Source organism: Oratosquilla oratoria, chromosome 39 (genome assembly GCF_046742065.1).
Source record: "Oratosquilla oratoria isolate Oo_2021 chromosome 39, ASM4674206v1, whole genome shotgun sequence".
Lineage (NCBI taxonomy): Eukaryota > Metazoa > Arthropoda > Malacostraca > Stomatopoda > Squillidae > Oratosquilla > Oratosquilla oratoria.
The window spans coordinates 34546768-34562581 of NC_134815.1; positions in this window are offsets into that span (position 1 = coordinate 34546768).

The following is a 15814-nucleotide window of genomic DNA, read 5'->3' on the forward strand; positions in this document are numbered from 1 at the left end:
GGTACTCTGTTCTATTTAAATGCTAAATATCCAAATCAATCGGTGATTTGAGCGGCATTGGTTCTCATGGAAAAATAAGGAAATAAAATAGGTAGATAAACAGATACATGAATAGAAAAATAAAGGAATACATGATAAGATAAAAGAATAAGTAAATACATGGATGAATAGATAAATGAATAGGTAAATGAATAAATAACAACATAAGTAGTCTAACGAATGAGTAATTGGACAAATAGATATGAATATAAGAATCTCACTATATGTGATTTGATTTTCTTTAGTTTTCGTTGCCCTTCAGCCGTCTGGTCTTCTCACCGACAATTATAATTGTTTTGTTTTGAACGTTCGAGTTGAGCATGACTTTGGTTTTACTCTTATTCATCTTCAAACCAACTTTGAGACTTTCCTTGTTCAGGTCACTCAGCATATATTGCATGGCTTCCGTTATTTTTTAAATAAGATTTATGTAATTCGTAAAATTAAGTTGATTGAGGTACCCACCATTAATCTTCAGACCTTTCCCTTCACAACTCAAATTTCTGAAATTTTCATCCAGGTAAGTTGTAAATAGCTTGGTTGAAATTGTTTCGCTCTGCCGTACTCCTTTTTCGATTTTTATCTTCTCTGTATCTTTATTTAGTCGAATAATAGCAGTGCCTTTCGTGTAAAAGTTCTGTAGAATCCTTATAATGGATACATTTTCACCCTGTTTACTTCATAATGTTGAGTAGTGCCTTTGTTCTACCGAGTCAAAGGCCCTCTCGTAATCTGCGAAAGCTAAACAAAGAGGTTTAATGTATTCTGTTGTTTGCTCAATTAGTTGATTCATCGTCTGCAAATGGTCTAAAGTCATGTATCCGCTTCTAAAGCCTACCTGTTCTCTTGGTCAATTTCCATCTAAAACATTATTTAATCTATTTCTAAACATTTAAAAAATGTACACTTACATCTGATAGATAGTTAATAACAATAATTCTGTGAGATTTGATAATTACAAATCACAAGTGATGGAAGTTCGTAATTTGGTTAGATTTAATAATCATGAAATAAAAGTTCAAACAACTTGAAAAAAAAAATATTCGTATCACTTCGATAAACCGTGCATATTTTATGTTTGGTCACTATAGTCCTTGCGCTCCAAGGAGTCCGTTCAGGGTGGGAAAGAAGCGGGAATTCCTCCGAATGCGACGTTGCCAATTTGACAACCAATGATCGGATCTTTCATCAACCCTATCTCCCAACTCACTTTCCACCCCTGTTCTCCTCCTCACCTCCTCATTTCTCACTCTATCTAGCCTAGTAACCCCTCTCATACTTCTCAGACACCTCATCTCAAACACATTCAAACTCCTTCTCTCTTCCTCTCTTATGTTCCATGTTTCTGCCCCATACAGTGTTGTTGGCACAATCACTCCTTCATACAGTCTCCTCTTAGCATCCATTCCCAAATGTCTATTCCTCATTACACTCTTTAATCCACCAAGGCATTTACTCGCTTCTCTTAATCTACATTCTACCTCCACCTTCACTCCACCTTTTCCTGCCACATTTGCACCCAAGTATCTAAAACTATCCACTTCCTCCAGTCGCTCTCCCTTGATGCTCACTTCCAGTCTACTGCCACTTTCACCCCTTGTACATCTCATCACCTTACTTTTACCCACATTTATCTTTAGCTTTCTTCTATCACATACTCTCCCAAACTCTGTCACCAGCTTCCTAGCACCTAATCAGTATGATCGAGCTGCTTACGCTGATTTCAGATTTCATTCACAATTAGAGCCATTCCAGCATAAAAAAATCACCTGCAGAACTCACCATACATAAAACCTTACCACGCAGGATTAAGACACCGTGGCGAGGTACAGAGGCTGCGCGTCCCACAGGAGTCCTCGGTGGACAACCATCTCAGCTGCGTCAATATATAATCAATGGACGGAATAACTTCAAACATTCAAACATTTATTCAAATATAACAACAATAACAAAATGAAATTAACCAATAAATGAAAGAGCGAGGGCACCTGAAATTTATCCAATTTTATTTGAAAGTGAATGAGTTTGTTTACCCCGTTCCTTTCGGAGCTACATGTCTGCAAATATGTATTGTACACTTTAGCGTCTGCAGAATATTTATTGTCATCATCATACAATAGTTTTACTTCTGCTCCAACAGAGCCTCGCTTTCCAGTAAAACAAATAAACAGTTACACAAGTAATAAATAAATAAATAAATAGATAAGCAAATAAATAAATAAGTGAATAAATAAATGAATAAATAAATAAATGAACAGATAAATAGAAAAGTAATTAGGTAGGTGTAGGTACGCAGATGGAATAGATATCGAAATAAGTAAGAATATTCACTGTTGTCATTTACTACGACAGTTTTATTTCTGCCCAAACACAGCCTCGCATTCCATGTTTTTTATTTGTGATTTCAGTAACAACAAATAAACAGCTAAACACATAAGTAATAGTAGTTAATCATAAGTAAGTATTTAGGTAAGTATATAGATGGAATAGATACCAAAATAGGTTACAATATCTATTGATATCACCTTTCGTCCTACGAAAGAGAGAGAGAGAGAGAGAGAGAATCGAGTAATAAATACAAATAAAAATATCTAATCCTATAGCCAATAGAGAAATGGTCACACGATTAATTCGACTCTAGTGGCGTCTTTTACATATTTCATTCTGTCTAAGTCTATACGATTTGGTTCACCTGAAGGGGCTAAGTGACTCGGAAAAAGGGGGGGGGGAGGAAGGGAGGAGCCCAGTCGACTGAGACGCCATTTCATCCCTTCTAGCTGACGTCATGAGATTTGATCCAACTGGGAGAGGACACCCGGAAGAAAACAAAACAAACAAGAAATCAGTCGATCGAAACCTAACTTAGTCGCGGGAGCCAGAACCTTCGGAGTCGCGCGGCGAGACCGGAGACTACCACGCCCGAGAGGTGCACTGGGGAGCGTTTCTTTTCGTGACTTTCGTGACGACTACGTCCAGTGCAGTCCCTCCGTGCTCCGAAGGTACGCGACCCTTTCCTCCCTTCGTCCCCTAAATCCCGCATTGATCGCCCTCCGTGAACCCTGCTCCCTCGGCAGCTCTTCCCCCAGCTCCTCCTCGTTTTGATCCTGGTCCGTCTCCTGCTGTTCCTTATTCTGATCCTGCTCCTACTCCTCCTCCTGATCCTGCTATTTTCCCTCTTGACTGTTCTCAGACTCCTCAACCTGCTATTCATCCTCCTCGTCTTTCTGCTGCGTCTACTTCTACTCCTCCTCCTCTTCCTTCTTCAGCTCCCAGTCCTCCTCCTGCTGGCCCCGATCCTGCTGCTCTTCCTCTTACTGCTCCTGCTGTTGCTCCTCCATCTACTCCTCCTCCTTTTCCTTCTCTTCCTCCTCCTCCTCCTCCTCCTCCTACTCCTCCCTCAGGGTCGATGCCCTTGGCGACAGCCATGCGAACTGATCATTCCCGAGGTCTCATAATGGAAGGCCTCACAGGTAAGAAAAGTGATAACACCTTAAGCACCTTCTTTCAAATGGCCTTGAAAACACATACGCGCGCGCGCACGCACACACACACACACACACACACACACACACACAAATACATACACACACACACACACACACACACACACACACACACACACACACACACACACACACACACACACACACACACACACACACACATTCAAATTCAGCCGTAGCGTCCAAGCCTCGAACTTGGGCCCCAGCGAGGTATACCCGTCTTTTACCACTGTGTCTGCAAAGGTTCTAAAAAGATCAGAACTTTGTACAAATTGTATGCAAGGAAGCGAAGCTGACCGCCAACAATGACCCGAGCCTCACAATTTCGCCCAATCCCCGGCCCCGTCATCCGACATCGTAACATTAAACGAACCTTTTATTCGCCTCGCTGTTGTAATTATTATGGAATAAATCAATAGTAACAATGATATCACTGTCACTAGTGATTTATTACACACACACACATATACATGTATATATATGTTGAGACATTGTGACAGATTAAGGAAGGTGGAAGAAGACACGGGTCCAGTTCTGAGTTTATTCCTGACAGGTTTCGCTTTCAGCTTCTTCAGCTTCTGAAGAAGCTCGAAGCGAAACCGGTCAGGATTAAGTTCGGAACTAGACCGATGTCTTTTTTCCCAACTTCCTCATATATATGTATGTGTATATAAATATATATATATATATATATATGTATATATATATATATATATATATGTATATATATATATTGTCAGTGTATTTGGGCAGGAGTTTTTCTCTAATGCATGTTTCATTAAAAGTGATGGCTAGTTGTGCATTAATAATTTTCTTGAAGGTATTTTCCATATACCTTATTATGGATTTGTGTTCCTTAGGAAGGAAATTTATGACTTGGCTGTATGTAGTCATATTAGCTAGATCGCGATTTCGGGTTCAAGACCCTTCTTCAGTAGCTATAGGGATAAGAATTAATCCAAAGATTCTAGTAAAGATCTAAGTTTTATACTAGAGTTCCAATACAGAAAACCCACGAACAAAGATGACTTCATACACTACTTATCCCATCACAGCACACGCACAAAAACAGGTATGGTAATAGGTTTCTATCTGAGAGCATTGAGGATATGCAACAAAGAATATGTAGAAGAGGAGATGTCCTACATATTTAATGTCTTCCGCAAGCTTATGTACCCAGCAGGACTACTATCCAAATTGAGAAGGAAAGCGGAAGAAATTTACGCAAGACCGAAAAGTGACAAAGCTTCAATAAAATACCTAGTAGTACCTTTCGCAAAGGAAGCAAAAGCCATAACCAATACGTTATCTAAAGCCGGCATCCAAATAGCGTCTAAATCCGGGCGCAAAATAAAAGACGTCCTAAGTAACAAACAAGAACAACACACCAACGAAAATAGCATAGTATACGGAATACCATGTAGTGGATGTCATGCAACATATTACGGTGAGACGTCACGGGGGTTGACAAAAAGACTAAGAGAACACAAGAACGACCTACGACATCACAGGACTTCAAATTCACTGGTAGTACATGTGGACACACACGGACATTTACCAGAATGGGAAGAAGCACGCCCTATCTGCACCGGACTTCAAAGGAGAATGAGAAAGCTGGTCGAGTCCGCGTGCATAACACTGGGAAAGGTCAGCAACCACAGAGAAGGGTTCGTTAACTTGTCATTTGCAGCCGCCAGATTGGTTGTGGAGGAGGGAGTATCGGGCCAATCGGCATGCGACTTGCTGAAACGTCCAGCCGGATGAGCCATAAAGAGAGTATATATGATGTACACACACGCTGTCTGTCACTCTGAAGAAGACTTGTAGTCGAAACGTCAGTAATACAGTGTTCTCGCTCTAACCCGTATTTCTCTACCACCTTTTCACTCATCTGTCCAACCTTCACAACATATATATATATATATATATATATATATATATATATATATATATATATATATATATATATATACAGTATATTCGACTCTAGACCATTTGCAGGCGACGAACCAACTAATCGAGAAAACGACAAAATACAATATACTCCTCTGTTTAGCTTTTGTAGATTACGAGAAGGCCTTTGATTCGGTAAAACAAATAGCAATACTAAACTCGCTACGCAAGCAGGGTACAAGCGAACAGATCGTAAGGGTTTTAGAAAAGATTTATGAGAAAGGTACCGCTATAATTCTACTACAGACAAATGTAGAAAATATCAAGATCAAGAAAGGAGTATGGCAAGGCGATACCATTTCATCCAAATTATTTACAGCTCGTTTGGAAGAGATTTTCAGAAGGTTAAGTTCGAAAGAGAAAGGTGTGAAGATTAATGACGAATATTTTAACCAACTAAAGTTTTGCGGATGATATTATTCTTATTTCAGAAAGAGCAGAAGACTTGCAAGGTATGCTGAGTGATCTGAACAAGGAAAGTCTCAAAGTAGGTTTAAAACGAATAAGAGTAATACCAAAGTAATGTTCAATACGAAAGGTCAAAGTAAAAAGATTATAATCGATGGTGAGAGTCTTCAAGAAGTTGAAGAGTATAATTGTTTAGGCCAGATGGTGAAAATAACCAAAAAAACATGATAATAAGATAAAAAGACGTATTGCAATTGATTGGAAAGTGTTTGGTAAGCACAATAGGCTCTCTACCTTTATCTTTGAAATGTAAATTTTACAATCAATGCATTCTGCCAGCAATAATTTACGGGTGTCAGACTTGGAAACTGATGAAGGCGATAGAAATAAAGCTAAGGACTGCACAGGGGAGAATGGAGAGATTAATGATGGGAATAACGCTGAGAGACCGAAAGAGAGCAAGTTGGGTGAGAGAGCAGACTAGAGTGAAAGATACTGTGGAGGCGGTTAAAGAGAGGAAGTGGAAATGGGCAGGTAAGTTGTGCGAACGAATGGAGCAAGTGTGTTACTGAGTGGAAGCCGCGAGATAGGAAGCGTGGAAGACGGAGACCAGACAGAATGTGAAGAGACAAGATTGAAAAGTTTACAGGAGTGACGTGGCAGAGCTTGGCGGGATCATGTGAATCATAAAATGCTATGAAGGAGGCCTTTGTTCAGCAGTGGACTAAGGATGGCTGATTTGATTGATTTATATATATATATATATATATATATATATATATATATATATATATACCTATATATATATATGTATGTGAGTAGTTGTTAATATCGTTGACAATATTGTTAAATGTTTTTAGGTAAATTATTTTTTATTATTATCTAGGTTCGGTGTACTTTAGTCAGTCATCGTCATGTTCTGATGCATCAAACAGAACTAAGATAATACCCGTAGAATTCCATCTCTCTCTCTCTCTCTCTCTCTCTCTCTCTCTCTCTCTCTCTCTCTCTCTCTCTCTCTCTCTCTCTCTCTCTCTCTCACTCTCTCACTTTCTCTCTCTCTCTTATCTTCGATCATCGTTATACTTAACCGCGTTGTCGCCACACTTAACCTCATTGTCATCCTAATTAAACCCGTCGCCAGCGAAGGTGGGTTAACGGGGCAGAAAGGGGTTTAAGAGAAATTCTGTCTCCCGCAAGACGATTTTATTCACTATTAAAAGGCTACGATAAAAAAGATGAAAGTTTCTATTAACCTTGAGAACCCCACTGAGAATGAAACTCAGACTTAACTCAGTCAAGAACAATTGCAACATTTGCAAAATTTGCATTATCACGGGCCGCGCCCAACACAACGCGGGGCTGTGGAGCGTTCGGTTTCGATCCCTGCCCGTGGGCAAAAAGCGCGCTCCCCTTCCCCCGAGGTCCGCCATTTGCTTTCATTTTTAGTCCTAAAAGGGGCGGGAGTTACTGTGGTGATTGTCGGGATTGTAATAAAAGTAATAATGTTCGATAGCTGCTCAGAGGGTTGCAACTTCAAAGAGAAGAGTTCATACACATCTGAATAGACACCTATGTACGGTCACGAACTAAACTTTTTACCCACACAGATTTTTTCGTGGTATGTGTGTGTTTGTGTGTGTGTGTGTGTGTGTGTGTGTGTGTGTGTGTGTGTGTGTGTGTGTGTGTGTGTGTGTGTGTGTGTGTGTGTGTGTGTGTGTGTGTCAACGATATTAACAACTACTCACACGCTGCCAGAAATACGATGTCACTCAAATGCATATCAGCGCCTCGTGGTGTGAGTTCGATTCTGTAGCACAAATGAACAAATTAATAAAAAGAAATTACATAAATTCATAGACAAACAAATGAATAAAAAATGAATTAACGAACAGATGTCTAAGACGAACTCCCCAAACAATAATGACTACTTTTGTGGAAACAAATAAAAAAACAAGTAGATAAAATCGTAGACAATCAAGTAAACAAACAAACATATTAACGAACAAATGCGTAAAAGAAATGAGCGATTGAAAAAAATAACATCAAATAAATATAAAACAGAAAACATAAAGTACAAAATATAAAACATAAAATACAAAATGTAGAATATAAAATATAAGACATAATCTATAAAACATAAAATATAAATATAAAATATAAAACATAAAATGCAAAATATAGAATATGAAATATAAGATATGATCTATAAAACATGAAATATAAAACATAAAATATAGAATATAAAACATAAAACATAAAATATAAAACATAAAATACAAAATAATCTAAATATAAGAATAAATAAATCTATATTCATTTATGCAAACAAGATCCCCTTTTTCGTCGAATGCTTTGTTCCCAGGGTGACCAGAATACTAAGCGTGAACATGCTAGTCAGCAGCTGAAATTATGCTAGATTTGCACAAATTATGCTAAATCTTTTGTTCTTCCTCATGCATTCACCTTCTGTTATTTATTCTTTTATTGATATAGCAGAAATTTACGCTAAATATGCTGAATCTAGCATAATTATTCTAAAGCTAGCCACCCTGCTTGTACCTTTCTGGCTCCAGCTCCACATTAAATTTCGTTCGTGCATCGAATTCCACATTTTCGCGGAGACCAATATCTTGATTATTCATTGTTGCTTTCGATAACTTAATCTCTGGCTGGAGGAAGAGGACACAGAAGACACAGTTAAGGACACTTGTGCAGTAGGACACATTTTCTGGGTATGATGGCTCTCCGGGCACAGAGTAGGGGAAACAGTGACGAGATCAATTGCAACTAAGCGTCTCATCATAAAAACATGAGAATGAAGACTGCAAGAGGCCATACGGCCTACACTAGGGAGTACCATGTCCATTAGCACCATATTTTGTATTCTATTTCATCTCCGACTTTCACCTTCACTGTAATAAACACGATTTAAAAAATATTATTTTTTATATTTACGATGTTTCTAGATATAATAAAATTAATCTTAATTAAGTTTTATGTGTGCTCTGGTGGCGTCACCTAGAGCGTGCTGGTCTCGCAATCGCACAGTTGTGGGTTCGAATCCCGCAATACTCTCCAATACCCAACAGTGACTGTTGCTTCTTCACTTTGTTCTTTAATTCTTTCTTGCTCTCTTTCATCTCTCTCTCTCTCTCTCTCTCTCTCTCTCTGTCCCATTCACTATCAAAGAGAGATTTTTCTTCCCCTCCATCGTTGGAGGAAATATCAGACTTTCTCTGGGGAAGACAGAATTTTCTGTTCCATCACCCCCATAGTTTGAACTCTTGGCTTTCCTTCTTTTATATTCTATTTTGTTCTATTCTATTTCTTGTGTGTAATGTTCCATTTCTACATCTGAAGTTTCTTACATCAAGGTTGCCCGTTGTGATGCAGTGTACTGTATACTAGTTTCCTTGCATAAATTTACAATTTGTTTTTCAATCACAATTGTGATGGGATGAATATAAATGGTAATGGAAATAAAAAGAGAAATAGAAACAGAGAAAGAAATAGAAGTACAGGCTACATTTACATATACGTAAACATATCCTTGAGCAGATGCATGATATATGTATATGTATATGTATGTATATATATATGTGTATATATATATATATATATATTATATACAGTATATATATATATATATATATATATATATACACCTAGCCTCACTCAAATCATCACACTTCACCAGAGCACTGTCTATGATTACCGAAAAACTGCCATAAGTACACACGCACACACACACATTCACGCACACACACACACACACACACACACACACACACACACACACACACACACACACACACACACACACACACACACACACACACACACACACACACACATATATATATATATATATATATATATATATATATATATATATATATGAAAAAGGTGGAAAAAGAGAGTCACGGGTCTCGTTCCGAGTTTATTCCTGACCGGTTTCGCTTGTAGCTTCTTCAGAGGAAGCTACAAGCGAAATCGGTCAGGAATAAACTCGGAACGAGACCCGTGACTCTCTTTTTCCACCTTTTTCAACTTGTCACAATGTCTCAACATATATATATATATATGTATATATATACATACATATATATATATATATATATATATATATATATATACACACACACATATATGCTTCTTGCACCAACGATACATCTCCTTTGCTCTTCCTCACTGTACTTACACTGACACCGGATGCGCATTTATTTTCATAGACGCCTGAGCAGAACCAATCCATTACCATATTCAATCTGAGTCCCTGAATCAGCGTTATCTGGATCCTGCATCTCGCGTTTCCCCGGCGAGGGAAAATTACAACGCCCAGCTCTCGAAAGCCTATTTCCCCCCGCCCGGGTCCTCGGAGCCTCGGGATGTGCGCATGCGCGCGACTCGTGTACGTGTTTGTGCCTTCTTTTGCCCTGTGCGTGTGCACACTTACTCGTGTGTACATTATTGTGATATTATGTTTTGTGTGTGTGTGTGTGTGTGTGTGTGTGTGTGTGTGTGTGTGTGTGTGTGTGTGTGTGTGTGTGTGTGTGTGTGTGTGTGTGTGTGTGTGTGTGTGTGTGTGTGCCCAATGCATATGTGCATCTATTTTGTGTGTACACAACTGTAATACTGCGTGTGTACGTGTGTGTACATGGTCATTTGGTCTGTGTGTATGTAAATGGGATATGAGGGACCGCACGTTTCTGTAAGCTTGGATCCTGTGCGTGTGTTGAATTACTTTGTTGTATGTTGTAGTACAAAGGGAGAAAAGATGATATAGAAAAGTTTGCAGGAGTGACGTGGCAGATGTTGGAGCAGTCGTATGAGTCATGGAATGTTACGGGAGAGGCCTTTGTTCAGCAGTGGACTCTGAATGGGTGATTGATTGGTGGTATATATGTAATGTATGTCTATGCGCTGTGAATGTGTATATGTATGTGTACAGTACATGTATTCATTTGTGTGAATGTGGGGAAGTATTTATGTCATGTATGTGAATATCCTATCCGAGAGTTGACACCTTGACGTGGTGGATAGGCTTGAGAATCTTAATGTTTGCAAAAGCTATGTCGATAGAGAGGAAATATCTGCAGGATCACCCATATCGAACATTTTTTTTTTTTTAAGAAAGATCAGACAAAGAGCAGCTCAAACACACAGTCCTAGGACCCACTGCTAACTGGCATGTCCCTGATGGCGAGCAGGGAAATTCCTCATACATATATGGGATACCGTCATAATGACGACATGGACCATTGGGCACCGTATAATATAGGGATTCACCGAATATAATGAATAAGGTGACACCAGAGAAATATCTCACCAGAAACTGGGTGGCAGGAAGGTGAGATTACTGCCAGAACCTCTTGATAGCAGACATGAATAGAACAACCAAAACAAAATCGGGCGTTCCTGTTGGATCATCGTCTCCTAAAGGTCCAACCGCATTGCCTCGTGTGCATATGGGCAATGTGCCACCGAATGTGAGTAAGCACTGTCCAAGCAGATCCAAGTCTTGACATTAACCAATATGAAGAAAATGAAGATCTATACCTACAACGCAAGAACTCTCTCAGAAGATCACAGGCTGGAGAGTTTAATGGAAGAACTAGACAACATCAAGTGGGACATCGTAGAACTGAGCGAAGTCCGAAGAACGGAAGAAAAGCTGAAACAATTACAAGATGGTCAACATCTGTTCTACTATAGAGGTAAGGACAAAGAAAGATCTAGTGGAGTGGGATTCTTGATAAACCGAGAAGTTGCTGGTAACGTAGTTAAGTTCAGTAGTTTATCAGACAGGGTAGCTTGGATTGTGATTAGGCTGTGTAAAAGGTACACTCTAAAAATAGTTCAGGTTAATACACCAACTTCACAGAGTTCGGACGATGAAATTGAGTCTCTCTATGATGATTTAAATCGGGTAATGCATGAAGAAAAAAGTAAGTACACGTTGGTAACAAGCGACTTTAATGCTAAAGTGGGGAAGAAGATGAGAGACGAGTCGTGCATTGGGGAGTTTAGAATAGGTGAAAGAAATGACTGAGACTAGATGTTAGTAAATTTTGCAGAGAACTACAACATAAGGATAATGAACACTTTCTTTCAAAAGCGTGTAGGTTGTAAATGGACGTGGAGAAGTCCAAATGGGACAACAAAGAACAAAGTAGACTTCATATTAGGAGACGAGAGCAAGAGCGTTAGTAATGTTACGGTCATAAATAAAGTCAACATGGTAGTGACAATAGAATGGAAGGTTGCACAGCTAAATTCAATTTGAGAGCCGAGAGAAATAATCTAGTTTTAAAACAGAAAATCAGCCTTGCAAAGGTTAAGGATGATAATAAGAAATTTCAATTAGAAACTAGAAATAGATTCGAAGCTCTAAGAACTAACGAGTACACCGTCGGAGATATGAATTTGAATCTAGTGAATATCATTAGGGAATCGACAGAGAAAGTAGGAAGTACAAAATGTATTAGAGAAAAAAAAATACTCCAAAACTACAAATGACCTAATTAAAATAAGAAGGATCATGCAGATTAAAAGCAGGAGAAACGAAATAGAAAGAGTAGAACTAAACAAGCTTATCAACAAAAGGCAGAGATCAGAGAAAAGGAAGAGAAACATGGTTGAAATAGAGGAAACTAATCGGAAAGATAAAAGTATTAAAGGGACTGAGCGCAGACATGCTTTAGGAAGACAGCATATGATATGTTTGAAAGATAGGAATGGAGAAATCATTAAATGTAGAGACAGAATGGTAAAAAGAGTACAATAATTGTACCAAGAGTACTCGTCGAAGGCCGTAGTTGAGTGAATAAATTCATCTATAGATGTTAGTAGTGTACCAGAGATTACAAACGAAGAAGTTGAATATGCTCTAAAGATATGAAACGAGGAAAAGCACTTGGGTAAGATAGTATATCGATAGATCTGTTGAAAGACGCAGGGAAAGAAGTTCATATTAGGTTGGTTCAGTTGGACACCCAGTGCTCACGTCAAGAAAGTGTTCCTGAATCGTGGTGCAATGCTATAGTGATTTTGCTTCATAAAAAAGACCAGAGGGACCTTAGTAACCATCGACCGATTAGCTTGCTATGAAATGTATATAAAGCTTTCTCTAAGATTCTTACAATTAGACTAAGTCAAATTTTAGATGAAAACCAACCGAGAGAACAGGCAGGCTTTAGAAGCGGATATTCGACTCTAGACCATCTGCAGGCGATGAACAAACTAATCGAGAAAACGACAGAATACAATATACATCTCTGTTAAGATTTTGTAGGTTACGAATAAATGAACACAAAAATTATATAAAAGCCTATATATTATCTAACTCCATAGTGATACATGTGGACAAACATGACCACATTCCAGACTGCAGCATAGTCATACTCAACAAAGGATCCACAAAAAGAATAAGAAAAACAATTGAGACAGACTGCATTAACACTAATGACAACCTTAATTATAGAAAAGGTTTTGTAAAATTAGCAAAAGCCACAAGTGCATGAACATTAAAAGAAAACAAACAAAAATATCCAGGGTCAGGTAACAAGATCTCCCAGTCGTCCCATGAGGTGACCAGACTATGCATATAATAAAGCCCCTCTTGTACTTGAGTTAGCTTCGTGATCAAGACCCTGCGGGTCGAAACATAAAAGCATAAAAATTCTCCCATGTAATCCTCGTCTACTTCCTCCACCTTCAGTATCATTTGTCATTATTTAATTTATTCAATATATATATATACATATATATATATATATATATATATATATATATATTTATATATACATATATACATACATATATATATATAATGCAAAGTAGACCACTTGGAAAAAGAAACTAACGAAGCAGAGCGCTTTCATATATTACAAACTTTTTCCACTGAAGATGTAATATACGAAAGCGCTCTGCTTCGTTAGTTTCTTTTTCCAAGTGGTCTACTTTGCATAAGTGAACACACGTACCCGTGTTCTTATTAGCATATATATATATATATATATATATATATATCTACTATAATAAAGTAGTAGCCTCTGTCTGTCTGCCTGTTTGTTTATTTGTTTGTACACGAACTCCTAGGGTTTTGAAGATAGACCCCCATAACCATATATTTTTTATACCCTGTCACTCCAGGTACTTGGATAACTATATTTAATTTCTAAAAAATAATATTTTGGTTAGGGTTAAGGATTAAAGTTAGGTGGTTTATGGTGAGGGAACACGCCATTACTGTAGTCTCCCCTTAAGTCGCGTATTATTTTTGTGACATAAGAATTAATATGATTAAACAAACCATTGTATGTCTTCATAAGTATCATTCATATTTGTGAAATTAATGTTGCCACAAACCATGATAGCTTCTGTAAGAAAAAAAGCATGTAAATGAAAAATTATTGGTTATTTTCATTTAATTTTACTGCGGGCGGAAATTGATTGTTCACAAACTACTAGTTTTTTGCAAATAAACCACTATAATCATATATATTCTGAAGATAAATAAACGAGATACATTTCTTCATCTTTAGGTGTAGACATTTATTGTCGATACACACACACACACGCACGCAAAAGAATGTGTACATGATATTTGTGTTTGTGTATGCATGTATTTTCAAACTAGGGTTTCCCAACCTTCGGGTAGGGGGGCGCACACCTGGGAGGGGGAGTGTTTAAAGCTATATTTCATTTAAAAATATTTTGGTTAGGGTTAAGGGTTAAAGTTAGGTGTGGTATGGTTAGGGATTATTCACGAACTCGCAGCAACGCGCGGGTAATTTGGCTAGTATATATACATACATACATACATATATACATATATATATATATGTATATATATATATATATATATATATATATATATATATATATTATATATATATATATATATATATTTGCGTGTGTGTTATTACTTACGCAGATGCATATTATAAGATTAGATTTATGATTTCCTATATCCTTTGTTGTTCAAACTCAAACCTTTTTCACTTTGTTGTGAATTCTCTACATGCCGGAAGTAAAATTCGAAATTCACGACATAGCATATTTGGATTGGGTGTGTCTGTCTTTGATCGACTGTGGACGTGTATCCTGGCACTTTATGTGCCTTTGCTACTGTATGATACTTCGTGTGTTCATTAGTGTATGTGTATGTGCGTGTGTGTGTACAAGTTTGTTACTGTATATTTGAACTTTCATGTACTTGTATGTTTAGCTAATTATACTTAATTGTAATAGACATTTAAAGGAACTGTACTCGTAGGATCCCGTCTCTTTCTCCATCATACCTCGTTTTGAATTCATTTATGGTTTTATTTTGGGTTATATCAGTATCTATGCTATTCCAGTTGATACACATATAGCCTACTTTGTATGTATATGATTCACCATTGTCTTGGACCACGTGTTAGATTCATGATTGACAGCTATCAACTTCCCGGATGAGAGCTCTGAGCTCATATATAACACGATTTATGGGTAATGCTGTGACCTCACACTCACACACACACACACACACACACACACACACACACACACACACACACACACACACACACACACACACACACACACACACACACACACACACACACACACACACACACACACACACACACACACACACATACACAAACACACACATGCACACGCTAACTCCTTGCCCACCGGAACTAAGGTGCCGACTTCCAGTACTGCGGTGGGTTTCAGCCCTGGGCGGAAATTCGAACCCAAGACTACTGAGTTAGCAGTCAAGCGCAGTGCCACTATCAGCAAGTGTAAGTGTGTATGTGTATCTACCTAATCTATGTATAATGTACAGGAAAGGAACTATATTCGCGGGATGCCTATCTGCGGCCGAAGCCGTCAGTTTTTCCCTATGATGCGCTTTG